Source organism: Puntigrus tetrazona, chromosome 3 (assembly GCF_018831695.1).
Source record: "Puntigrus tetrazona isolate hp1 chromosome 3, ASM1883169v1, whole genome shotgun sequence".
NCBI lineage: Eukaryota > Metazoa > Chordata > Actinopteri > Cypriniformes > Cyprinidae > Puntigrus > Puntigrus tetrazona.
Window position 1 is genome coordinate 23,254,088 of NC_056701.1, and position 26,925 is coordinate 23,281,012.

Here is a 26,925-nt window from a genome sequence, read left to right on the forward strand (position 1 = left end):
TCTTTACAGATGAGCAGAATGATTATGCGTAGATCACAGGATTGTCATGAGTAAAAAATGTTTTCATATCAAAATTTTTCTTTTTTTGTTTTGCCAGCTTCTATTTCATAAGCAGAGAAATTCTTGATCTGCATGTTTCTATGTACAGCAGTGTATGCTGTGAATATAGTATGCACAATGCAGTAAAACACTGTACTTGGTGTTCAGGAAGAGGTTTGTCTCACTTTAAAAAAGCACACAACACTTGTCTTGGCTCTGTTCAGAGCTTTGTTATAGATTGCACAGAAAAGACAGTGGGATATGTGTGCATACTTGATTAGAATGAATGTCTCTGGAAAGTAGTGAGTGCAGACATGAAAAGAACAAATCCAAATATACAGTTGTGCATTGGGACATATGCATATTGAGTTTGCACGAACTGCTTTTATTATAAACTCAATACCTTTTGTAAATCATTTTGTATCCATGCAGTGCCCTGGCCAACTGACCCTGCAGAATTTACATAAAAACATCTGATTGTGGCCAACCCTTGATATTGTTTTGCATGCTGTATGCATCAGATGAACTGTGGAAGCACTGTGGCAATTATTTTCCATGCTTTGTGGTTAAATTGATTACTGAACCTCATAAGCCTTAGTCTGAAAAAAAACAAAAAACAGATCATGCTGGTTAGCTATGTTTTGAAGCGTGGCAGCTGGTTTGAGCTGGTTTAAGCTGTTATTTAATTGGTCCTGGTCCTGAGCTGGTTATAAGCTGGGTACGAGCTGGCCCTGAGAAGAAGCTAGTTGCTTTGGACCAGCATGGGGTCAACTTAAACCAGCTCAAACCAGCTGCCATGCTTCGACACATACCAATTTTTATTTTTTTTTTGGGATGCACCAATAATCATTGGCCAATATGTAATGGTATTTTGTGCGTATTTTGACAGTAAAGCCGTTTTTTTAAATGCCATCAGGTGCGTGATTTCACATTGAGCCATATTTACTACACACAGCCGTTGTTTATTGCAAGCTGCTACTTTTTTAAATCAACTATATGTAGTATAGCAACATCTAGTATTATCTATTCTCTGATCTCTTTAAAGTTTTGTATATGCAGTTTTCCTTTAATCTTTTCGTGAATTTGTGATTACTGTGGTATGTCTTTAAAATCAAGTTTTTTAAAGTTTTACTGTACATTGTTCGCTGCACATTAGCTTAATGTTAGCATCAGCAAAGGAGGCTGTTCATGTGCGATCGATCTGGGTTTTTTATTCAGTTTTTCCCATTCTGTGATGGACTGTATTCATTTGCAGAGCAGTCGTACCTTCTCAGAATCGTTGTCTGTGAAAGTTTGCATGTTCACACATGACTGATATCTGGATTCCCCTCTTTCTATTTTGATGTTCGTTGAATTTCACACCTTTACGCTTCGGTTGCTTTTGTGAATGTTTTGTTTTTAGACAGATAAAATGATCAGAACCCCTTTTATCCTTCTTTGCAAATGTGTAGCAAGCAAGCGTTTGAATGTAGTTCTTGTACACCGACTTCACATTGCACTTTAACAAAAAAAAACATTGTCTTTCATTCACAAGGTCTTGCCATCTAGACATTAATAACACTTTTTAGTGATTAACTACATGTCAAAGGACAATTTTGGAATCTGTGGCTCAATTCAGGAGAAAATGTGTCAAAGTCATGTGCTCTAGAGTAGAAAGGTCTCTTATTGGCCTCTCATTCCTCTTTTTCTAACATCACCTTGTCTGTTCCCTGTGATTACCTTTCTCCCTCAGAGCCTTGTGCAATTCTCTCAAATAGTTCTCTAGAAAGTCTTCATTCTCTAAACTTCCTGGTGAGTAGGCTGCGTGCGTCTATTTCAGTGTAAACTCGAAAGCCACAATAAACTTAGAGCTTCCTTATTTTAATGTTTTCAGGACCTCTTTTTCCACTGTTAAACCTTCGGTTTGTTTTATATAGTTTATTTCAAGTTGTGCTACTCTGAAACACGACAGTGACTCATTATGAACAGGTAGGATGGTTGTGTGGCCCAAAATTACTTTCACTTCGTGTTAGGTGCTTTACAGGAACTGGTTTTGGAGTAATTTGTGGACCGAACCCTAAAACGACATACTAAAGTGTTGTACGCCATATAAAAGTGTTGTTTTAGCATACCTTCAGGTGTATAATATAAGAAAGCTCCTCATTAACAATGCCGACAGTATCAAACAAGAAGAGCCCCTAAAGCAGCTGGGAACTGTGGATATTAAAGATACTTTTCATTCGAACGCTAACAGCTTTTTCCAGGTATTATAGACGTCCTTGTGCTAACAAGACAAACCAAGTGAATTGAAGCTGATCGATTGTGATTAGTAAATAATAAATAGTGCCACATAGACCTTAACATATCTGTCAATTCTTTAACCTTAGATTACCACTGAAGGTGTTCTCTGTGAAAGCGTGTGTTTCTTATCCTTGAACAGAACTTCTCCTTATAATGCAAGCGAGCACACGCACTTGTTTCCCGGCAGTCTCTTGATAGTAAGAAGTTCCTCAGAAGTTGCACTTTCTGTATGATGTAATGCTTTGAGAAGTGAGTCTACTTCCTGTCAGCCCAGCTGAGGCAGATTATCTGGCTGTAAGTTCTTTAGTGTAGTTTTAGCACATTCTCATTAGGAAAAAAGTTTTCTCATTTAGGACATTTGGGACTTTTTTCGGTAACACTTTAGAATACTGTTTCCTACTTACTGCGTAACTAATAAGGAATTATTTAAGAACTAGTGTTAAGTAATTAACACTACTCATTAACACTTAACTCATTTCTGTCAACTACTAAGACAGTTATTAATTTTATGACTCTGTTGAAGGAATAGTGAAAATTACGGCATATTTTTACCATCCCCAAGCCATCCTAGGTTTATATGACTTTCAGTCGAACACAGTCAGAGTTTTTAAAAAATTTATTCTGGCTCTTCCAAGCTCGGTAATGCTTATGGATAGTGGGAATTGTTTTAAAGCTCCATAAATCAAATATATCTGCAAGTACTGAGTCATAAAAACAGTCACGTTTCAACGGGTTATCACATGTCCTCTGAAGCAGATCGATACGTTTTTGTGACAAAAATATTTTTAGTTTTCAAATTATCTAGATACCAGACTTCAAATTCAAATTCAAATTCAAATTTTATTTGTCACATACACATACATACATGGTACGACATGCAGTGAAATGTTTTTTATAACCGTCCAGCATCAAAATAGAAACAGAAAACAGAATTTAAATATATATAAATATAAAATATATGTATAAAAATGTATAAAAAGTGTGCAAAGTTTAAAAATAAAAAAGTGTAAATAAGTGTAGAATATAAAAATATAAAGTGTAGATGTAAAGTGTCTGTGCGAATGTCCAGTGCAAAGTGGCTAGTGCAATTGTCCAAAGTAAGTGGTGAGTATCTGGGGAAAGAGGGGTAAACATGGGAATCCCGGTGATTAGGTGCTGGGTGTTCTCTGGTTCAGACTCCGAATGGCCTGCGGGAAGAAGCTCCTCCTCATTCTCTCTGTGTTTGCCTTCAGGGAACAAAGCTTTCCTGAACGCAGCAGAGAAAAGAGTCCATTGTTGGGATGGCTGAGGTCTTCCACGATCTTCCTGGCTCTGGTACAGCACCGCTTGTTGTAGATGTGCTGCAGCACAGGGAGCTCAGTGCGGATGGTGCGCTCAGCTGACCGCACCACCTTCTGAAGACTTCTGAAGACTTCTGAAGACTTCTGGTTAACGGGTATGTGCGCGTCCCAAGGGAGACGCATAAGAGCTCATCTTAGCTGACTTTTGACTCAACGTACGACAGAGGTCAGAGGTCAGCCAAGACAAGCTCTCGGGACGCGCACTTTAAATGCAAATGAGCTACTTATTCCGCCTTGTCTCCAGAAGAGGGCATAGCATGTACATCTCTGGGTTGCATACCCACTGCAATAAACAATTAATAGAAGCAGTGTGCCTGAGAGCAAGAGAGCCGGTGTTTAGCAGTACATATGAGAAGCCAAACACATCGAAAGTGGGTTAAAACAGCACAGTTTTACAGAGCGTGTGTTGCACTGACCTGTGGTTCAATGGACTCTTGTGACTTACTTGTACAAATTATATTATTGTACCATAGAACATATAGTGATTAAGTTTACATCACCTCTATAAATCAAATAAAAACAGACGAAAGCAACAACACAATGCACATTCCATATACTTTATTTTGAGGTAAAGTTAAATCTTCTCCCTGACCAAAGTAACTTGACGTCGTTTTCACAACTTGACAACTCGTAAGTATGAACACCCCAGGACGACTTGAACACTGCTTGACGACTTGAATCTACATTGGGCGCAAACGAAATTCAATTAAACTGACGAGACAATGACGAAATGCTAAATTCCTGTTTTAGGAACGGCTTCTGTTTCCACTTGGCTGGAACAACAATGCATAAACTATACGTGGATAATATCAGGTTATGTGCTTGATTCCAAGTTAAACAATATGATTTTGCGAGACCTTTATGGCCATACCTAAAGCAACAACTGATAGTTTACCTCAGATCCTGAAAATAAATTACAGCTAAGATGTACATTAAAACTGAGAAGTGAGTGTACTCCATAACAAAGATGGTATATCACTCAGTATGCACATTTAATGATGTTAAAAAGGTTTATATTTTTGAATTATATTACAAATTTATCATTGCGAGTGCAGTGTGCTTTCAGAAAGTGCCCGTCAACGCATGCTTTTGATTGGCTTGGATATTTGACATTCCAGAGCTATTTTTTGGAGCAATTAATGCTGATAGAGGTCCAACATGGTCTAATGTTGTGTTGCAGTGTGTCCTTTCCTGTTCTTCAGAAGCTTAAGCCATGGTCGGTGATGTTGCACTGAGAGCGTTAGTGTGTGTGATCCAGAGGGAATTATGCAGCCTTTGTCCTTCATGCTAGAGCTGCACAATTGACTCTCCAGCAGGCTGGAATGGACTACATTTCCCATGGGATGTCCAAAGGATACAGCATCATGTCTGTGCTTTGATATTCATCCCAGTGAGCTGCTTGAAGACCTTGAAATTCTAATGCAGTGATTTTATAGTTCACAGAAACATGATCACTAGTCAGACTGTTTCTGTTTTGCAGGTGCAAAACTCATGCCATCTGTGGTTGCTTAGGTGTTATGAGTTTGTTTTGCTGGCTGTCTGTGCATTGCTAGTCTACTTCCTTTTCAGACCTGAACCTGCAGTTGTACCCAGGACTCCAGCTCACGCTACAGTGTGTAAAACTCCCAGGGGTGAGCTGTTTGATTGGCTGGAGACAAAAAAAGCAAATACCACAGACTCGTCCTGGTTGTTGCTAGGGCCTTTCTTATACTGGTCATAAAAGATGACCCCAAGAGGTATGAGTTAAGCGGTGAAGTTTAGGGCTTTGTTCATAAAATATTGACTTAATTTTCTCGCACATTAGCAGAGCAATGCATTTGTGACCTGGTTTGTAGGTACAAGGTCTTTCCAGGACTGCTAGACTCTATCCGTTTAATTTTTAATCTTTACATCACAAGGAATATTTCAAGTGTGCTTAAACCTTAACTGAAATAAGGCAAGATTTTGTTGCAGGATTTCTTGATAATTGTTCCCTGAAAGTGAGCTTGTACAGTGTGTTGGTAGTTAAGGCCGCCTAATATAAAGCGGGACCCTGAGCTTCCGTGCAGTTTATTTCCAGATTCAGTAAATGTGTTTTGAACTGCCCCTAGTGGTGGTTCGCTGGAGATGCCGGTGAAGTGTTTTGTGGAGAACTGGATAAGATGAGCTCATTATGATTTGCTCTTTTATTCCATGTCTAAATGGATTTAGGGATCAGCTTAATGCGCATTAAATGGATGAATTCCCTTCTGGATCCCAAAGCAAACCGAGGAAAGGCGAAAGTGAGCTTTGCTAGGTTATTCTGCTAAATCTGTCAGCTTTCTCCTGGATCATTCATGAAGATAGGGCTTCGCACGTCCCTCACACGGATTCTATCTGAAACTCTTTACGCCAGATCAACTTTTCAAATGAGTTGGTAATTTATTCTTGAGTACTATTGGCTAAACCTGTGTGTGTAAGCCCTTGTAAACAGCTGAGGTAAACTGTTTAACTGTGGTTTGGATAAATTTGTGATGTGGCTTGAAGCTTGATTGCAGAACAGCTTTATGCGATATTGAACGTCATTAGTGTTTGGCTGATCTGGGAGCTGTGTTGGCTGTCAGCCTAAAAGCTTTCTTTCATAAACACCAAAGAAACTCAGTAACCCAGCACAAATCATTCCTCTCAAGAATAAATGGCCAAAAACACTGAAGAAAAAAAGCGAATGTTGCCTGGGATCGTTTGAGGCGCTCGCTGATTTTGTCACTTACTTCACATACATTTTAAGTGTTTAGGGAGTCCCTAAGGCCTGTGCTGCTCTCAAGTTCACCTCTGCTCTGTTTGTTGTCCCCTCTGCCTTTTACACGTATTCAGAACGGTTTTGGATAAAAACAGCTTTTTATGTTCAGAAAATAAATGTAAAGGCCGTCGGGGTGCAGTGTACCAGAATTTATATCAGCGATGGAAAAGAGGTTTTGGGTTTTTATAACTTATTACGATGGACAAGTGCAAATAATATTAAAATCTGCATGTAACCAAAACTTAGCAAATGTATTTCTTTAAAGGATGTCATTGATCTTATATTGAATAGTTCATTTATGCATGTTTCATTATTTACATTTTTGACTTCTGATTGTTTTTTAATAAAAATGTCCTGATTCTCTAAAATGTAGTATTGCTTCGTTGGCTCACCACTGAATGCTGTGCAGTAAATGGGTGCCGTCAAATTGTGAAAACATAACATTAATCCAACTACTCCAGTCCATCAGTTAACATCTTGTGAAGTAAAAATCTGTGTCTATGCAAGAATCAAATCCATCACCAAGTCCCCTATCGATAATATTTCCTTATCCAATGAAAACATTGTCTCGTTTGAATCAGGAGAGAAATATGCACAGATCAAAGACTTTTCAAGTGAAACCAGTGCAAACTGAACTTAACAAATATATTGGTGGAAAACAGCAGGGGATGGAAATCTGGACAGTTCCTCACGTAAATATATCACATGGCTTCAGGAGACAGGGAATATAGTGCACGAATCATAAGGACTCATTTAACATTTTAAGATGCTTTTATTGTTGTTGTTTTGTAGCCTGACAGTCACTGTATCTTTCAGTGTTCGGAAAAAAGCTACGCAAATGATAATAAAAGTTTTCATTTTGGGTGAATTATTTGTTGAATGCAGACACCACTGTCTCTTTGATAAGAACAGATAGTGATGTATGGCTCATTAGAGCACATTTGCTGAGCTGTGACGAGCAGCAACAGGCACAATATACATGCTTGAAGACAAATTACATTTATTTCTGCCTGAAACTCACTCACACATTCAGCCTTTTGTTTATGCTTTTTTACAATTTAGGAATAATTGTGTTTGTGGCTTTGGGTCATCCTGTTATGATTTGGAGTCATTTGCTTCTCTCTGTGTTTCTCCTGGGGATTCGTCCCCCGTGTTTGCTAGTCACTCTTCTGCACTCAGCGACTTTATGTCTTTTTTTGTGCAGGTTTTGGTTTATTAATCCTTGTGTTTCATCACCTCATCAAAAAATAATTTTCCTCGGGGTTTGCTCAGAGCATTCTGCATTGTTCTTTCATATCTCAGGAGATTTCATTTTCAGTTGCTTCTCATTTAAGTATTACATTTTCCTCCTAAAATTCCTTAGGTGAAGTTGTTAGCATGGTGCTTTTATCATTTAATCGTGAAATAATTAGAAGAGTTACGTTTGAGCACAGATTTGCAGATGGGCACAGTTTGAGACAGTGTTGAGATCTTATTTAAACTCTCCAAAGTTTTTATGGCATTCTAATAAAGAGAAAACTGTTAAAACATGCAGTAAATTTGGTAGTTCGATAAAAAATAAAATCATAATGTTAGGCTCCAAACAACTTGGGCTTGTACATCTTGGAGGGTAAATAGTTTTATTTTTTGGTGAACTGTTATTTTAGTGGACTTTACATAATTTCTTTTGCTTTGAGATTGATCTGATCATATTTTATCTTGTTTGTTTATTCAGATATTCAATTGTTCGTACATTGGTGCATTATTTAATGGACATATTCATAATACAGTTATTTGTTAATTAGTTAATTTGTTTTTATACACGGACCACAAAAGCAGTCATGAGTATAATTTAAAAAAATTACTATTTGGACACCTGGAATCTGAGGGTATTCATTTAAAGTTGTTAGCAATGCATTTTAACATATTTACTGTAGGAAATTTACGAAATATCTTTATGGATCATGATCTTTACTTTATAAATCATTTATTTTGACCCATACAATGTATTCTTTGGCTGTTGCCAAAATAAACCCCAGCGACTTAAGACATCGTTCGTAATTCATTGGATGATCAAAAACTTACTCGGCCATTTCTTTTTTTCATTTAGTCATTTGCCTGGTTGTTTGTTTTTTCAGTCATTTGCTCATAAGGTCAATTGTTGTTTTGTTTTTTTTGGTGAGTAATTCATTAGTAATTTGTCCATTCTCTCATTCATTCATTAGGTCATTTGTTCATTCTTTCGTTAATTTGTTTATTCGATCCTATTATTCTGTCATTTGTTTATTCTCTTTTTCCTTCCTTCATTTAATTGGTTGTTTTATTAATCTGTCTCTCATTCATTGAGTCGGTCCTTCATTCATTCACTGATTCTCACTGCTTTTCTTACGGCATCGCACGGTCCCTCCTTTCTGACTTAAGCCCCTCCTCTTCTCTCTGTCTGTCTCTCCCTCACTCTCTCTCTCTCTCTCTCTCTCTCTCTCTCTCTGTCCATTTATCTTCCTCTCACACTCTCTCTCTCCCCTTCATCTCACCTCCAACTAGTCAGTGTTCTGTCTCTGTCCTGCTCTGTCTCTCTCCTTTTCCCTCTCTGTCTATCTCTCTCTCTCTCTCTCTCTCTCTCTCTCTCTTTGGTGTGCTCAAGCTCCAGTTTGCTGTCTGTCTGTGCGTTGCCGGTCTCGTTCCTCTGCAGACCTGAACCTCCAGCTGAACCTGGGACTCCAGCTCACTCTCCAACGGGTAAGACTCCAGGCATGCTCTGCTACCTCACGGGGAAGAGTTATGTGATGATAAAACAAGGAACTGCTTGATGGGATGGAGACAGAAAGGAGAACAAGCGCGAGAGTCGTAAGGGAAGTGAGACAGAAAGTACAGTGAAAAATTGGTCAGTTACCAAGTATGAGGAAGACTAAAATTGTTAGAGGATGCTGAAAGGCAGGAAGAGGTGGTCGTCTCATATCAAAGTCAGTGTGGCTGCAACATCATCTTCATGCAATATCCCATTCACAAACCACAGCTGAGCTCTGCCAGCCCTCCGCACTGTGTGTGTGTGTGTGTGTGTGATAGGAGAGAGCTTGTACAGAATTCCTAAAAAATGTAATAGATTAAATCTAATAAAAATTGGATTTAGAGTGACAAAGAGTTTTATGAAGACACATACAAATGAACTTGATGAATCGCTCATTAAAAAGGGGTTTAAACTTCAACACTATGATGAAGGCAATGTGGCATAGATCTGTCTATCTATCCATCTATCTGTCTGCCTGTCTATCTCGCTGTCTGTCTGTTTTACTTTCTTTCTGTCTGTCTGTCCATCTCTGATTTTGGAGTGTCATTTAAATGCATATATTCCACTATAAATGTACTGAGATGAACGACATTGTGTCTTATAATTTTCTCATAATAATTACGTCATCTGCATTAGTTGATTTACCTTTGTCACTTTTCTAATTGAGCACTTTTTCCTCTCTCATGCATGCATGCACTCAAGGACTTTTCATTGACTTCCGTTCTTTTATATTGAGCTAATTTTAGTATGTCTAAACATAACCCTGACAGAAACTTGATATTATATTTAATAGTTCTTTTAGACATTATATGGTGCAGTTATTAAGGCGACCGTCCCTGCGATGTTTTTATCATCCTTGAGGTCAGAATGTAAGCTAAACGTCCACATGCCGCTTTTCTTAAAGTCCAGATGCTGTAATTGCACAGAAAGAGAGGGACAGACTCACATAAATGGCACAGAATGAGGCGGAGGGCTTGGCTGCATTAGTGCTGCTCCTGTCCTGGTGCAGTAACATGTCTTTGAGTTCAGATACTCTCTGATGCACGCTGTCAGGGTGTGTGGACTGCTAGAATGGGGTTAGCGTGTTAGCTGAAAGGATAGCATAGCAAAAAGATTATAGCCATTCTGCAGTGATGGCACAAAGTGTGCATGAGTGTGTGTGTGTGTGTGTGTGTGTGTGTGTGACTGAAAGATGCATTACTCCTGCAGACTGCCTGCTCTGGTTAATGAACCAAATCAGTCACACATGCTCAGTCTCTTGCACATTTTTGGTTATTTAACCCTTCTGACTGGATTAACCGTCCACCAGAGATTACCAGTTTAAACCGTGCAGTTTCTTTCTTATTCCTCTATGTTCTCTGGTGCATTCGTCGTGATTTAAGGGTGAAATGTTTACTTTCTACGCTGCTAACGGCACCAAATGGGATGATTCTGTCCCAGAGGTGCAGTCCATCTGTGAGTCCACACTTTTTTGGTGACATAATGCTACACAGACTGATAAAGAACTGTTCTGGAGCCCACAAAAGTCCTTCCGAGCTTTCTTCCAAAATCTAAAATGACATTTAAAGCGCTGTACGTCCTTGTGGACTTAATGCACTTACCGCAGCCATCACGTGTCTGCTGGTGCACTTCAGTTGACAGAACCAATCATTGTGTTTAACTGTTTTTGAAACACTCCCCTCGTCTGCCATTGGTCCACGAAACCAGTCAAAGTCAAATCAAGTCAATTTATCTATACCACTTTCCACAATTCATATCGTTTTAAAGCAGCTTTTTCAGACAATCTTAATGTTAATGTTTATGATATCTTAATAATTGTATGCATTATATTATACACCAGAACTTGGCGATAATAGAGTGTACATTTCGCAATGATATAAATAACTGCAACAATGAAAGCACTAGCGTTTGTCATTTTTGAGGAAATGAATGTATGCATGGACTAGCTTAATGGTGTTTGGGCACATTAAGGAGAGTTAGTCTACTTAAAGTCTGAAAATGAAGGGTATGTTCACCAAGAAATTTAAATTCTGTCATTAATTACTCACCTTTATGTAATTTTTACCCACAGTTATGAGGATACCTTTTCTGTGTAAAGAAAACAAACAGCTGTCCTCAACAATTGTTCATGAGAGCTTCATACAATTACGGTCGAACCGCTGATGTCGCATTGACTATTTTAATGATGTCTTTAATATCTTTTTGGGCCTTGAAGTTGTCCGTTACATTGCAGTCTATGAAGGGTCAGAAAGCACTTAACTTGTGTTCTGAAGAAGTCTTACAGGTTTTGGTGAACTACCCCATTAAGTAAATTTACCATTATAAAAGATTTAACCAGAGAATGTGATACATTTTCTTTGTTGTATTTTTTAATTTATGTGATGTTTGTTTGACCTATTGTTTCTTTGAATTTGAATTAGTTTTTTGGAGCTATGGGCCATTAACTGTGTGTGTGTGTTTGCTCATACAGTCTTGGATGAACCGATAGACATTGAGTGTGTGTGTGTAATTGCGTATGTGTGTGTTTTTGGATGCGAGAGCAGTCGAGATTGGACAGCTGACACTAATTGAGTATTGGCAGATAGAGAATGCAATGTTGGTGTGTGTGGGATGGTGTGTGTATGTTTGAATTTCTCTCGTACGTGGGCAGCTTTTAGATGAAACTCAACAGCCACCTATCTCTTGCGATCTGTTTCTGTCTATCTCTCGTTTTCTCTCTCTCTCTCTCCCTCTTTCTCTCTCTCTCTCTCACACACACACACACACACATCATTCATTGAGGCTTTCTGGAGATTAATTAATGTGCTGTACTGTTGTGGCAGTCTTGAAATTATAGATTAATTGATTCAAGACTTTGTGAGGTCTGCGTTATTTCAGCCCCGCATTAGAGGCCTCACGTACAACGATCAAAGCAATTACGGCCGATGTCTCATCAGAACTGCATGTGCATACTAATTAAAGCTGAAGGGACTTGTGATTTGGAGGATATGGTGCAGATATGCATTGTTTACTCACAATCGTGTCATTTCATAGGACAAAAAAATACTTGTACTGCTTTCAAGTGGCTTTGGATAAAACCATCTACTAAATGTAAATGTAAATCAATTATAAATTATTTATGTATTTGTAATAACACTAAATGAAACCAATTTGAAAGCTGTTCACGTGAATTATATTTCAGCGCTTCAAGTCTGAAATGACTGAAGTGGTCTGTTTCTCAGACATCGGCTTGTATGAAATGGTGTCAAAAGCTTTCACCTTTGCATTCCACGGAAGAAAGAAAGTCGTGTTCCTGCACAGACACATCTGTTTAAATCTACACTCGTACAGAAGCGCTTCTGCGGCCGCATGCATTGAACAGCTGCTCATACAGAACAGCGTCACAGCTTTCTGCTTCCAGTCACATTCACAAAGCAGGAGGCTGATTCTGAGTCGTAACTCAATATTTGAGCTGTCAGAAGCGCTAGATTTCCCGCAAATTCAAGTTCAGATTCCCTTTAACCATTTCCGCCTGTTCACAAGCTCCTTCAAGGTCAAACGGTCTGATAACTGCCTCTGCTCTTAGTGCTACAGCAGACCACTGCAGTACATACTAATAGATTTGATTCCAGTCTAGTTTTACTTGTGAGCGTCTTCATCAGACTTGTTTAATTTAGGGTTGGACTTATTTTCTGATAGTAATAAGGTTACAATGTTTGTGTTGTGGTTGACAACCAATAAATTATTTCACATTTTTTAAATAATTATATACTGTATATAAAATATTAAATTCATATTAGTGAGATTTATACAATTTATATGGTTTTGTCTGAAAAGGTCATTGTAAAGGTTGCAAGTAAATTTCTAAAACGATATGTAAGAAATTAATCATTTTACTCAATAAGGATGCATTAAATACATAAGGAGTGGCATTAAAGATTTAATTGAGTAAAGAAAATAAGATTGCAAAGAAATTACTGAACAAATTAATATAAATGCTGTTCTTTTAGAATTTGTATTTATGAAATATTGCAAAAAAAAGTGCGTATGGCAAAAAGGTGTGTATACATATATTGATATTACTGAGGTAATCATTATATTCATGTTACGTCCCTCAACCAGTGTCCATAACCAATAAATAATGCTGTTAATAGTGTTGAGATTTTTAATAAATGCATTTTACTAAACACAAATTCATAGTATTTTGTGTAAAAAAAAATTAAAAACAATAAAATAATACAACTGAGTTAAATATTTATATTTAAATAAAATACCAAGATTATAATCAGTCCCTTTAAATTCTGCAAGTAAATTTAGCCATTGTTGCGTTATAATATACAGTACGGAGAAAGGATATTACTTTCCAGATTATAAAAAAAAAACTTTTGAAAAGGAGAAAATAATATTCTAGATTCTAGATTAGGCAATTAAAATATGCATAAAGCAAACTATTAGCAGAATTTCCTGTGATGTAAGGATTCAGCTGGATCCTCGAAGTCCAGACCTCAACCCCATCGAGCAAATTTGGGGGCGAGTTGGAAAATAAACTGGACATATATATTGACATTGGCATTGGATAACATTAGTGTTCAGGTTCTCAGGTAATATACTGACACTATGCCAGGGAGATGTGCTGCTGTCATAACAAATATTACAGTTAAAAATGGATAAAATCATCTGATCCCTGTTGTTCTCAGAGCAACCATCTGCATGTTTCATGAACGTTATGAAATCAAGCTATACATGGTCCCGATAGATTTTAGATTGTATATTTTTCTGATTATTGTTTTGACTTTAATATGTTTAGTGGTGCTTTTATCATTATTGCTGATCACATCTCACAGGCCTTCAGTTGGGTTTGTTGTAATCTGGTTATGTGTTTATGATGGATCAGTCACCATTATGAAGAAACAAATCCCGCACTCTTGTTTGTGTCCTTGTCAGTGACATTGTGTGGGTGTCAGGAGTGTTTGAAATGACGGTGTGTGTGTGTGTGTGTGTGTGTGTGTGTGTGTGTGTGTGTGTGTGTGTTGGACGCCAAGCCTTTCCTATGCGTGTGTTTGTGTGTTTATCTGATTTGGATTTTATCCATAACGCTAAAACACCTGCTAATTATCCACTCAGAATTGAACCGTATGCTAATGGACAGACACGCAGAGGCATTAGCCGGCGTGTTAATATCAGCGCGAGATAAATCGTTATTTGGTGTTTGGCGGTGTAGTCTGTGTGTGGCGTTAATTTATACATCTGTAGAAAAAGCTGATGTTTAAACATGTGGGAATGCATGTGGTATCTCTAGCCTTCCTGCTTTCTCCTTATTCTCTTACGTTCCACACTTACATTACAATGAATCATTTTCTCAATAATTATGCAAATCTATCACGTAGCCTCGGAAGACTCACTTTATGATGCTTTTATGGTGTTTTTGTTTACTGAAATCTCTTCTGATTGCAGACTTTGGTATCTTGGCTAAGCTGAGCCAAATGCTTGCGACCGATCTTTTCTAAGCTCTTTTTAGAATTTAAAGGTGAGTATTTTTTGCTCCGGCGAGGAGAAAGTCTAACTTTAGACTGACGTCGAGGTCACTGTGTCACACCAGGAGTCACACCTTCAATTAACCAATCCCTGACCTCCTAAATGAGGTCAGCGCTGTGGCGGAGGTCCGCTGGGAGACCAGTCTAAAACAGACTCACTCTGTCTTATCCTGTTACTTGCACTGTTCTTTATTTAGCTTTCTGGATGTTCTTAAATACACGGTGATATGCCCTAAATTTGAACACATTCTTTTAAAAGCGGCTGAGCTCTTGAGAATTGTTAATTTTTTGAAAGAAGGCATTTATGCTCACCAAGACTGCATTGATTTAATCAAAAATAGTGTTAAAACCGAAATATTTTTAGATATTACCACAATTTAAAATTACTTCGTATTTATTCCTGTGACGCAAAGCTGAATTTTCAGCATCGTGAGTTCGGATCCTTCAGAAATCATTCTAGTATGCTGATTTTTATCATTGTTGCAGACAGCTGCTCAGTATTTTTGTGGAAACTGTGCTGCCTTTTTTCAGTACTACCTGATGAGTGGAAAGTTTAATAAAAGAACAGCATTTACTTAGAAATGGAAATCTTGTAAAATTTATGAAGGTCTATCACTTTAATGTCAGTTTTGATCAATGTGATGTGTCCTTGCTGAATAAAAGTATTAATTCTCTCTCTGTCTCTCTCACACACACACACACACACACACACACACACACACACACACATATATATATATATATATATATATTATGCAGCACATGCAGACTCATTCTCTTTCTGTCTCTGTTGCAGAGGTCAATCAGTTCAATTCATTCGGTCAGCAGAAAAGGAGAGGGAGAGAGCGCGTTCCTTGCTTTTCACTGAATTGCGGTTTTCAGTTACAGTATCTCTGCTTTGTCATCTCAGAAATCCACTTGATCTCAAGGGACGCTTGCACCTAAAGGGCAAAATAATAGAAGTCACAACAGCCCGTATGAACTCGCAACTTCAATCTGGCGACCAGTAGGATTTCATGTCTTCACCCTGTGGGGAGCAGAAAAATTTCCCAAGTCCTTTTTGTCTGATAGAGTTCCAGAGGTTAAGGAGACTGCCTTGGAGTCAGTACTAACTGTGATTCGGTCCCCTGCTGAATCAAGATTAGTTTTGATTTGTCCTCCGAGGTATAATTAGCCTTATTATCCTGTAGTCTGACCCCCTTACTCTCACAGAACCAATGGCAATGATTCACATGCAGCAGGGGACAAATGATTTCTTTTCTTTCTATCCGAATCAAATGCATGTATAAAGGGATAGTTCAATTGGTGTTTTTTACAATAAATGTTTTTCAGAAGGTTTTTTTGGAAACACTTTCTTTGCTTTATTTGCTTATTAGCATGCATATTACTAGAATATTAGCCATTTATTAGTAGCAATTTAGCACATATTAAGACTTTATTCTACATCTAATCCTATCTTAATATCTGAACTTATCAACTACCTTACTATTAATAATCAGCAAATTATGAATTTATTGAGGGAAAAGGTTTAATATTTGTTATTGAATAAGTGTTCCCTACTCCTTCAGTGGGTGATCTCAGCTCTTTAATATGGAAGCTTGTTCATGCAATTAAATAAAACAATTAAAAGGTGAAATTCCAACTTAATTCTGACTTTCAATCTCTCAGTTTTAAGTTAATATGACTTTTTTCAAAATTGCAAGATATAAAGTCATAATTGCACAAATTGTAAGACAAAAACTTGCAACTGTGAGAAACAAATCTGAATTGTGAGGAAAAAAAGATTTAAATTGTGAATTTATTTCTCGCAATTCTGAGAGATATTATATATCTCACAAGATATTTTTGAGTTATATAAACTAACAGAAAGTCACAATTGCTTAGGTTTCTTGCAGGCTCTGTTGTTGATACTGATGACCTCTAATCTGAATATGGAACTTATGCATTTCCATGCTCAGAAATATCCTCTGTATCACATACAAGCAAAAACAACCACAGTGCTCTCAATATTCTTTAGAAACCAAGAACCAGCCAGAATCCTCGTCATTTGTGCCAGACCAATCAAACACACCATTCCTGAGGGCACACCGCAATTCTGAAGGTCATTTTGCTCCTTGTAAAAACAGACAAGGCACAAACATGTACTGTACCGCTCGAAGTCAGTGAATTCTGGGATAGCCAGAAGATAGAAATGGTCACGGTGTGGAATGAAGTGACTTAATTAGGCCGAACAGTGCTTTAATACCCACAGGGCTCTGGGCAATTACAGTAAGAGGCCATTATTACAGTATTACTCCGTGTGTGTTTGTTTGTGCGTGTGTGTGTGTGTGTGTGTGTGCATATATAGCTCATTACTTTCATTTACATCCTGTACGACCATGAGATGTAAGTCCTCTCTCTCTCTATACGGCACTTGTTTTTGCCCCAGGCTCAAGCTGGTCACTAGAGTGTAAAGCAACTGTGTGTATGAGTGTGTGCGTGTTCGTGTAGATTTATGTCGCAATATCTGAACCGCTGTAAGAAGCTAGTGCTCTGCTGCCCTTGATACTGATAAAGGACCTCTCTGTCTCCGTCTTAGCTGTAAGAATAGAAGAGCACCTTTTTTTTCATGGCTAAACACATGCACGCTATCTTCAGATGTCTTGAACAGTTGCGCTGGTGTCTGTATGCTAAATGGATCTGACTCACACTTTGCAGAAAGCTCTTGGAGTGCCTGTCATTCATAAAAACGCTATGGTTTATTAAGGGGCATCATAAAAGTGATAGAAAAACACATTTTCAAGTCTTCTGAAGCATAGATTTGTGGGTGACCTGAAAAGATTGAATGAAAAGATTTGCTATAGCTCTTCTTCATGTTTTCTCGTGGGGATGTAAAGAAGTTCAGTTTGTGAACGAGTCATTGTTTTGAGTCAAATCTTCTTAATGCAGTGGTTTATTAACAAAACCTGTCTGTCTGTTTTCAGTTTTAACTCACTGACTCAAGGATCCAGTCCCAGTGATGTCTGATTTGTGAATAATTATACTATAATTGTAGTATAATTATTATAATTATACTATAGCTATTTTTATATGTTTTTTTTTTAAGTTGATTCACAAAACCTGTCTAAGTGATTCATTCACCAGTTGGACTAAACTGACTCAATTTACAGCTGCTTACTAGTGTCTTCACGGGATGATGACTCTATTTCTGGAATCTCGACTGAAGTAGAGTCACAGTTTTAATTTGCACATACTGCTCTCTTCAGAGTAGTTTTTCACTTATGATATAGTAGAGATGTTTGCAGCCGTATCCACAGTTTTTGCAGCCTGGTTTTTGAATGAATCATAAAAGTCAGATCTTTTCAATGAAATGGTTAAATGGTCCAAATGACTTATTTCAAAATATGGCTAAATCGGTTTGCAATTTCAAACCTCTAGCTCAATGGTCCAGTCACATCAGTGTCTGATTGGTGAATAAGTCATTCTTTTGTGTTAAATCTTTTCAGTTAACCTTTCAAAACCCAACAAAACCTGTATAAATATCTGTAGTAAATCTTTTTAACTAAATCATTTTTGACTAGTGCTGTAAAGCAAATAAATAATACATATGCATGTAAATGTTTCAGAAAAAAATCTGTATTAAATATATTGATTTATGAATTTATGATATATCATTTATAATTAAATGTGTTTTTGTGTTGTGTGTATATTGTTATATATATATATATATATATATATATATATATATATATATATATATATATATATATATATATATAACAACTACACACAGAACACACATTTATTATGTAAACAAAACCTTTATTTTGGATGCAATTAATCACAATTAATTATTTTAAAGCACTAGTTTCAATTCACAAATAATTTTTTTTGTTTTGTAAATGAATCAATCTTTTAAAATCAAATCTTTCTGTGAACTGATTGATTTACAAAACTGAATAGCAAAAATGTTTCTGAACGATTCAGTCAGAGTGACTCTTCGATTTATCAATAGTTTAGTTTTTCAGTGAACCATCAAGTTCAGAAATCAGACTGAATCTGTTTTCAGTTTTTGCTCGCTTAATGATCCGATGACAAGAGTGTCTGGTTTATCTGTGAATCTTCATTTCAGTTTACTGACTCAACTATTCAAACACAGCTATTGTCTGATTTACATTATTTTGTTCCTTTGAGTCAAATATTTTCCTTACCGTTCCACAGGAAATGGCAAAACATCTGCAGATCCCATCTGGGGCTATTAATTGCACTTCCTTTAAGCTCGTTTAAACATGTTGTGGGTATTACTGCTGAATTGTTGTGTTTTCATGTTGGTTCGCGTGTCTTACACTAAAGATTTGCTGACTGCGGAGGGACTCCTCGACTAATTCTATTTTCAAGGATTCTTAAACAGCGAACAACAGTCCCCTCCACAGACACACACACACTCGTACACACACACACACACACACACACACATTGCACCAGACACGAGGAGAATACTGATTTTATGTTGGTCCTCTTTTTTCACGCTATAAGCTGTGGACATGACAAGAATGGAAATAGAGAGGAAAAAGAGAGCGAGCTGGGCTGCGGAGAAACAAGGTGGTGGAGGAAGAATAGAGGACAGGAGAAAAGAAATGAACATACTAGGATGGAGGTGTGTGAATAAAATGAAGTTAATAGTTTAACATGGCACAAAGAGAGATGAATTAGCAGAGAATTGAAATTTGTTTGAAAGGGGTTCTTCATTGTGCAAACAATCCACATCTGGTTAGTGATAGCTCCTCCTCAAAACCAGTTCAGACCGGCCCCGTTCTGGATTAGTTTTGATTCTGAACCTCAGGGTTCTTCTGTTTGTTACAAATATATGAGAAAATGACATACATGCAACGTACCACACCTACAAACACAAGTTTCATTCATAAAAAGTTTACTTCCGACCCTGATTCCGACAGCCATCGGTTGTTGACAGCAATTACGTGCTGCATTCGAGAGCAACACAGTCATTATGCTTATAATAATGAGAGTTATGTGCGTACATATATTGATCTCGAGTGCTAACAGACACATAAATCCCCCTCTTAATGAGCAGAAAGCTTTGGTAAAGTCTTCCGTGTCCGAGAGATGTTCGTAATTGCCAATTATTTACTGTTATTACTGTAATTAAAAGGGCCGAGTGTATTTGCCAGCAGAGAAAACTATAAGTAACCTCATCAGCGGCTCTTTTTCTCAATAAAATACAAAAGCGTCACAGATACAAATGGGCGCATACACACGTTACGTAAAAATGTTAATTAACATGATGCTTCAAAAAGCACTCTTCCTCACAGATCCAAAACTCTGAAGGATCCACTAATGACTTTGGCAGCAAACCCAGAATCAGTTTTGCAAGGAATTAACATTTGTCGCATACTGTCCGCCAACAACCAGAGCCTGTTTTCAGAGAGTCACTTCGATCAAATCACCATTAAACATCTGCACGGGACTAGTGGCGTAAACTCGAGATCATTTTCTCCACCATTTAATCGCACAAAATCTGTGGATTGATATTACGGCTAAACAAAAGTGATTAGCTCGTATTCAGATGGGCACAACAGCTGGAACAAACACATTAGTGGCAAATTTATGCTTGCATGCTCCTCTTGACTTCCTTGTAGTTTGTAATTAAATGAGTTCATTTCTTTGTTTATTGCTTACTTTCTATTATGAATATAATTATTAGTAGCATATGTTGGAGCTTGATGTACAATGTTAAAACACAGTTTCTACGTTATTCCTAAAGTTTTTGTTAATACAAATAATGCATTATGTGCTCATGTAGTAATTTTGGTTTTGTTACATAAATTACAAAAAATTACATAAATTGATTTTATTATTTTTTGTAATAAATAATTGTAATAATTACATTTAATTAAAATAGGTTGTTTCATAATGTTTGTTGTAAGTAATATTTTAAAATGTAAAATTAAAAAAATGATTTTAAATGCTAGTAACAGTAACTGAAAGAAAGAAAACACATTTACTGACAGCTTGTGTCAGTGCAAACCACCTTTTGGCGGTATATAGTACTTACAGGATTTATGCAGGGAAAAATTAGTGCTGAAAAGCAGGGCTGCCATCAAAATCATCATTAGGCAGAAGGCGCGATTGTCATACGATTATATATTATGCATTTATTTTCATAGATTTTGTGCAAATTCTCAATTTTGGAATCCATTTCATGGCAGATCCGAGTATGGATGAGACTTAGTTGAGATCACTTCTGAGACAAGACGACTTTTCTCAGTTATCAATCAGTGAAGCATGCAAGTTAAGCTTAATTTCCACTGTTAATGGAGGTAACCGGTCAGCTGAAGTTCGGGGCCTCACCTCCTGAATCCTTCTTCTATTGGTCCACCTCATACTGCACTGTTTGTCTCTTTATCTCGAACCCACCCTTCCCTTCCCTCTTAGTCAAATCAGCTGTCCTAATGTTTTTTCAGCTTGCTTCAGGTATTCAGTTGTGTCGTGGTCTCTGCTCCTGAATCTCTATTTAAACTTACTGATGTCAATGTTAACAGATTTGCTCTTGACTTCTATAGCTTGATCATTTTTAATTGCTAGTTGTGACAGAGGCCAGTGACATTACACTAAAATCTCCCAGCATGCTCTCTGGCAGTGAGCCACAGCCGCTTCCTGGTGTCTGATCTCAGATCAGTTTATTTCGTGCTGCTACAGAGAACTTTACTTTGTTCCAGACCTCAATACCTTTCTTCATTAATCTGTCCGTCTTTTCTTTGGCTTTTGTCCTTGTTCTTTTCTTACCTCTTTTCTTTACTTGTCCACTACTTTCCTCAAGGCTGCCTATATTCATTACTTCACCTTCCTTTGTTTTTCTCTAGTTAATGGAATGGCGTGACCGTGATTGTCAGTGTTGGTTGGAGTGAGTGTGTTGGTGTTTTAGTAGGTGTATTTCAGTTGACTTCTGTTTAGCAGAACACATGCGTACCATACCGTGGGTGTTTGGACGTCAGGCCTCGGATAAATGTTTTGGCAGAAGGATAAAGGTTTCTTTAAGATGATTATGTTTGTTTTGATGCTGAAATCTGTTTTTACCTTCACCCTTCTCTCACTTCCAGTGTCTGTATCTGATTCACTTTGCAGCTTCTCTCTTAATGTACTGTAATTACTGTTAAACACACTAATACATGAACACATAAGCAGGTTAAAAATAATAACACAAACTCTTTCAAAAAGATTCACTTTTGGCAGCGATTTTCTTTCTTTCTAAAGATATATTTGCTTTGATATTGTGTTATCTGATCAATTATATGCCAGTATAATTGCTTTTGGTGGTAGAATCAATTATTGGGTATTTAATTGTGCTTTATATTTGTACATTATTTTTTTATATGCACATAAAGCTAATCCTTAAAAAATAAGGATGTAATAACATTGTTAAACATGATCTTTTGCAAAATAAACATTTATTTTTCATAAGCTGCAATGATGCTTAAATTGAGTTGTCATTTTTTTTAAATAATTAATTGAAGCTTTTACTGTATTATTTGAAATGTATTTAAATATCCATTTCCAATCATGCTCAGAAAAGGGGATGCACTGAGACCAGTAATGGATGTTTACTATTAAATGTCATCTTTAAAAACACAAATAATTTAATAACACAGTTTAACGTTACCTTCTTCAAATTTTACATTGAATCGATAAAACGGATATTTCCAGTCTTTGATTCTGATTAATTGAGCCAAGTTTGAATATGTTATAAATGACTCCTTTGTTTACATGTGTGTGTTGCTCTGCTTCGCGTCATGCCTAACAACGACCCTTATGTTAGAAATTCACTGTAAACCACGGCTTCTTGTTTTTTCTTTCATGCTTTACTTTGTATTGTAATGTACCATTTTATTTTTTAGTTGTCAAAATTTACAATAATTAACAGTAAATGCATTTCATTAGTTCAGTATAACATACAAATAATTACCAGAGATGTTATATTGTGCATCCCTAATTCTGACCATTTTAAATATGACTCGAGTGTGCAGTATTTTTAGGTGTTTTATTTTTAGGTGTTTCTCCTCAGCTTGAAGTGTTTATGACACACCTAATGTCACCTGTATTATCACCAAAGGTCGAATCATTGATCTTTTTGACACAAACACATACGCACACACACACATGCACACATACACACACAAGATGGTGGTCAGGTATTACAAACGCGTTTTTGAAGCGCGATCTTCAATGCACCAGGACTAGTTCTAGTTTTGAACTTCTGAATCCAGCAACAGAAGACAAGCTGAACTCAAAGGTCAGTCACACAGAAGAGTGAGTGTGTGTGTGTGTGTGTGTGTGTGTGTGTGTGTGTGTGTGTGTGTGTGTGTGTGTGTACAGGTGATTTATGTGTGTGTGCGTGGAATTTTATACACTCAAGCTCTCCAAATTATGATTTACAAGAATATTTTAAAATTAATATTAAAATTCAAAGAAAATCCTTTTTGATTCGTCCATCAACTGAACAAGAGATGCATTTTTGTGCGCGTGTTAACACACAAACTCAAAAAGAAGTTCTGAGAGTGAATCATGAATAGACATTTAACAGCATGAATGGACAGATGAAAGGGCAAATGCACTGTGTGCGGATGGCAGAGTTGGAGGAGCATATTGCCCTGTGGCAGTGATGCATTGTGGGAATCCTGCAGCATGCAATGAGCCTTATGCAAGACTGAGCTTGACAGAGAGGAAACTGGCAATCCCATCACTCCTGTTGACGCACTGGGCACATTTATATACACACACATCTTTCATTTACCCAAAGCTATTTCCTCTTTGTCTTCTGCTTCTTAAAGTCTATCGCCTGTTTCTTACAAGGAGACAAGCTTTGGCCGGTTGGTAGATATTGTACGGCTACAATGTCTTAATGCAAAAACAGCCATTGAGAAGTTGCTCTATTGCTTAGTATTTTTATTTCAAGAACAGCGCATATCACAAATACATTTTTAGCGCTTTTTGTAACTGTGAAATTGACCTTCTGCCATCAAGTTTATGGATATTAGCCAGTGAAAGTTTTAGGACTGTGAATGTTCAGTCACACTTTATTTTAAACCATTAACTATGGCGTTTGCCTCATAGACTCTTATTAATAGATAGTTATGAAAGTTTAGGTTTAGTGTGGGATTAGGGATGTAGAATATGTTCCTGCAGAATATTTGCTTTATAAGCGCAGCCATATGTTAATAATAGACATGCTACTGTAATAAGCTGCTAGTTAATAGTGAGAAATGGTCCCTATACTGTGTGTTTAAATGCTAAATGTTTAAATGGTGTTACTCAAAGCGTTCCTGTGGTGCCATCAACTAATCAGAGGTATGTTTCCCAAATGCAATTCACTACAAGACTTTTGCCGTGATTTTCAGAGGGTTTGCATGTGCCATCCATCTCCTGGAAGCCAGTTTCGCGTGAGATTGTTGTTATCAGAATGACTTTAAAGTCATGTATTATTCCAGCTTTTAGTCAACTGTGGTTGCAAGTTGTGTTGTTCCGCAATTCTGTGTCCCTCGAAACCATTTGGAAACAACATTCCAAACGTATGTGATTGGAACCGCAGCTCTTGACCTGTGGTTAAAATAGTTTCTCATTAGTAGAAAGAAAAAGCTAAAAAAAAAAGGGGGTTTTGCAGCAGTGCCATGGAGGAATCACTTTTGATTCCCTGAAGATCTTTCACTTTGGTTCTTTTTATTGATATTAAAAAGAAGAAGCCTACTCTCAATTCAGAAGAACATTTCACATGGCTTTCATGGTTAAGTATACCAGCTTTCATTTCATTGTGTGATAGGGAACACTGAAGTTTGACATGCAATGAATCAAACTAAAATATTCCGATTGTCAACAGGTGCCTTGTTTGTAACAGCAGCATTTCGGACAAGTTAAATTGCGGAGACATCAGCTGCCTGAACGAACTTCGTGTTTAGCCTACTGGAGTACATTGTACTGCACAATGTTATTAAACAATGAAGACTAAGAACTAATAACCTGACATTAATTGCAATTTTAAATCAATTTGTTAGCAGAAGGTATTTCTCAAGTGGTGTTAATAATGACACACCAACCTCAAACAGTGCAAGTGCAACTACATTTTCTGGAAAAAGTTGTAAGTAATTACTTATTTTCTCCAGTGATGTGCTGTAGAGTTACAGAAGCTTATTTTCACCATGGGATAAAAAATGTAAAAGATATTTGTGACTTTTTATCTAATTTTTGCAAGATATAAACTCAGAATAGCAAAGACAAGTGAGATTTAATCAGAAAATTGCAGTATGTAACATTTTGAATTCTAAACGTAATCTGGCAATTCAATGCAAAAAAAAAAAAATCTAAATTATGAGATGAAAACAAATATTTTTTTCATCCTATGCCAGAAACAACCTCTTATATAGTTAAGCAGTGAGTTATGCTGTTGTACAGGAAACACACCCCAGAATGGTTTTATTCCTATGGTTCAAAAAAAAGAGTAGTTCATTAGAAGACATTCACAGCTTGGGTGAACAATTTCTGTGGTCCCATAGAGACAACGGGATTTCAGATGTTTCTTCAGGTATTGCATTAACTTTGTGCGAACTCACTTTATTGAATTTTTTTTTAAATCTTCCTTTTCTTTAAGACCAAAAATACCCTATAGCCTGATTCTACTCTCAGTTTGTTTCACTGGAGAGCAAGGTTTGTTTTCTCCCGAGCCCTTATCTCTAAACACACATACACACAACCAGGAAAATGCTCTGTCCTACTCAAAAAAATTCTGTAATTGCTCACACAAAATTATTTATGAATTTCTAAATTTGACCATCTTTTTGTCCGCCGGTGATTTATTTTTGTTGAATGTGCTCCCATTCCTTGGACTTCCTGCTCAGGGCTGTTTCATTATGTGCAGGAAATACAGACCTTTCTTTCGAAGTCATTTTACTTTGTTTTTATTTTTACCATCCTGAGAAAAACCACATCCCTTGTTCCATGGCACCTCTCCTCCTCCCTCCATCAATAATTGATGAGGGAATATTTCTCTGTTTCTCAAACTTGTGCTCTGCAGTACAGCAGCAATGTGGAAAAATGATTTACTGATTCAACTCAGCAGTGGTTTATCTTTCCATCCTAAATGTTTAAAGAGGTTTGGGGGGGGTTGTTATACTGTGCATTTGAATGATTGAAAATATTGATAAAATCTATCTATCAATCCTTATCTGTTTTAGTTTAAAATCTTTTATATTTTAGCGTAAAAGGTTGAAGGATGCAAAAATGCATTTACTTCGGAAAAAATGCTATTTTATTAAGGTGCTTGCGTCTTAATACACATTCTTGACGATTTTTTTTCGGTGAGCGTTGGGCATTGACCTTTTCTTTTTCTGTATCCAACTTATTTATAGCCCATGCATCGAAGTAACATGAAAATGTAAACTTCTCAGTGTTGAGGGCAGACATCTCGTATATTTATTTTTCATGCCAGCGGTCCAACCATTTTACAATTAGTGATTTTTTCCCATTTCCAAGTATTTTTGGGCTAATTAAAGAGGTTTTCAGGATTGTCAAGTACAGTATGTTTATATAGCACCCCAAACTCCTTCAAAAGGTCAAGAAAAATCTATTTCTGAAATGACTTCTGTTAGACTTTAGCACAAATAACACGTGTGTTCACGGCAAAAAAAAACCTTAACAGCAGATGGTCTGTTTATTTTCTCTCTCTCACACACACACACACACACACACACACGTTAACAGCCACTAAGTTGACCAGCAGCTGAATGTGTTTTGGGTTTGAGTGTCCTGGTTTAGCAGAAGGCATTCCAGACCTCTTAGAGTCCTATAAGAGAGCCACAATCTGTCTGACAAGGACATAACGCCGTCTGGGCACGGACACACCTGAATCAAGCTGTGCTTTCTATTCCTGAGTGGATAAATCGGAGCAGTTCGGAACACTGTGGCACAGATCGATGAACTTGTCTCTAATGTTAATGCAACGTCAGTGACACACTCGATACAGGAGTTAGGAGTTTAATACTTAAAAGGGCCCCGAAATGGAAAAACAGATAGCCCACCCAACTCAACGAGCATAGAACACTTTAAGAGTTTTAATAATTCGCAAACAAGAATATATCCCTGCTACAGACAGGCAGTAAATAACCACACATTAAACAATGACGATTGGACAAACTGAACTGAAACATACAAAGTAAATTATACTTAAATACACAAAGTAAATTA

The 26,925-nt window shown here is 37.1% G+C and overlaps 1 protein-coding gene across 1 annotated transcript in view; it reads left to right on the forward strand.

The window, feature by feature from the left end:
• Nucleotides 1-8,903: 8,903 nt before the first annotated feature.
• The window catches only part of pvalb6 (parvalbumin 6), a 37,767-nt gene continuing 19,745 nt past the window's right edge, over nucleotides 8,904-26,925 (forward strand). Inside the window, exon 1 of the mRNA XM_043235617.1 lies at nucleotides 8,904-9,135. The gene's annotated coding sequence lies outside the window, so the exon portion shown is untranslated. The remainder of the gene's footprint in view (nucleotides 9,136-26,925) is intronic.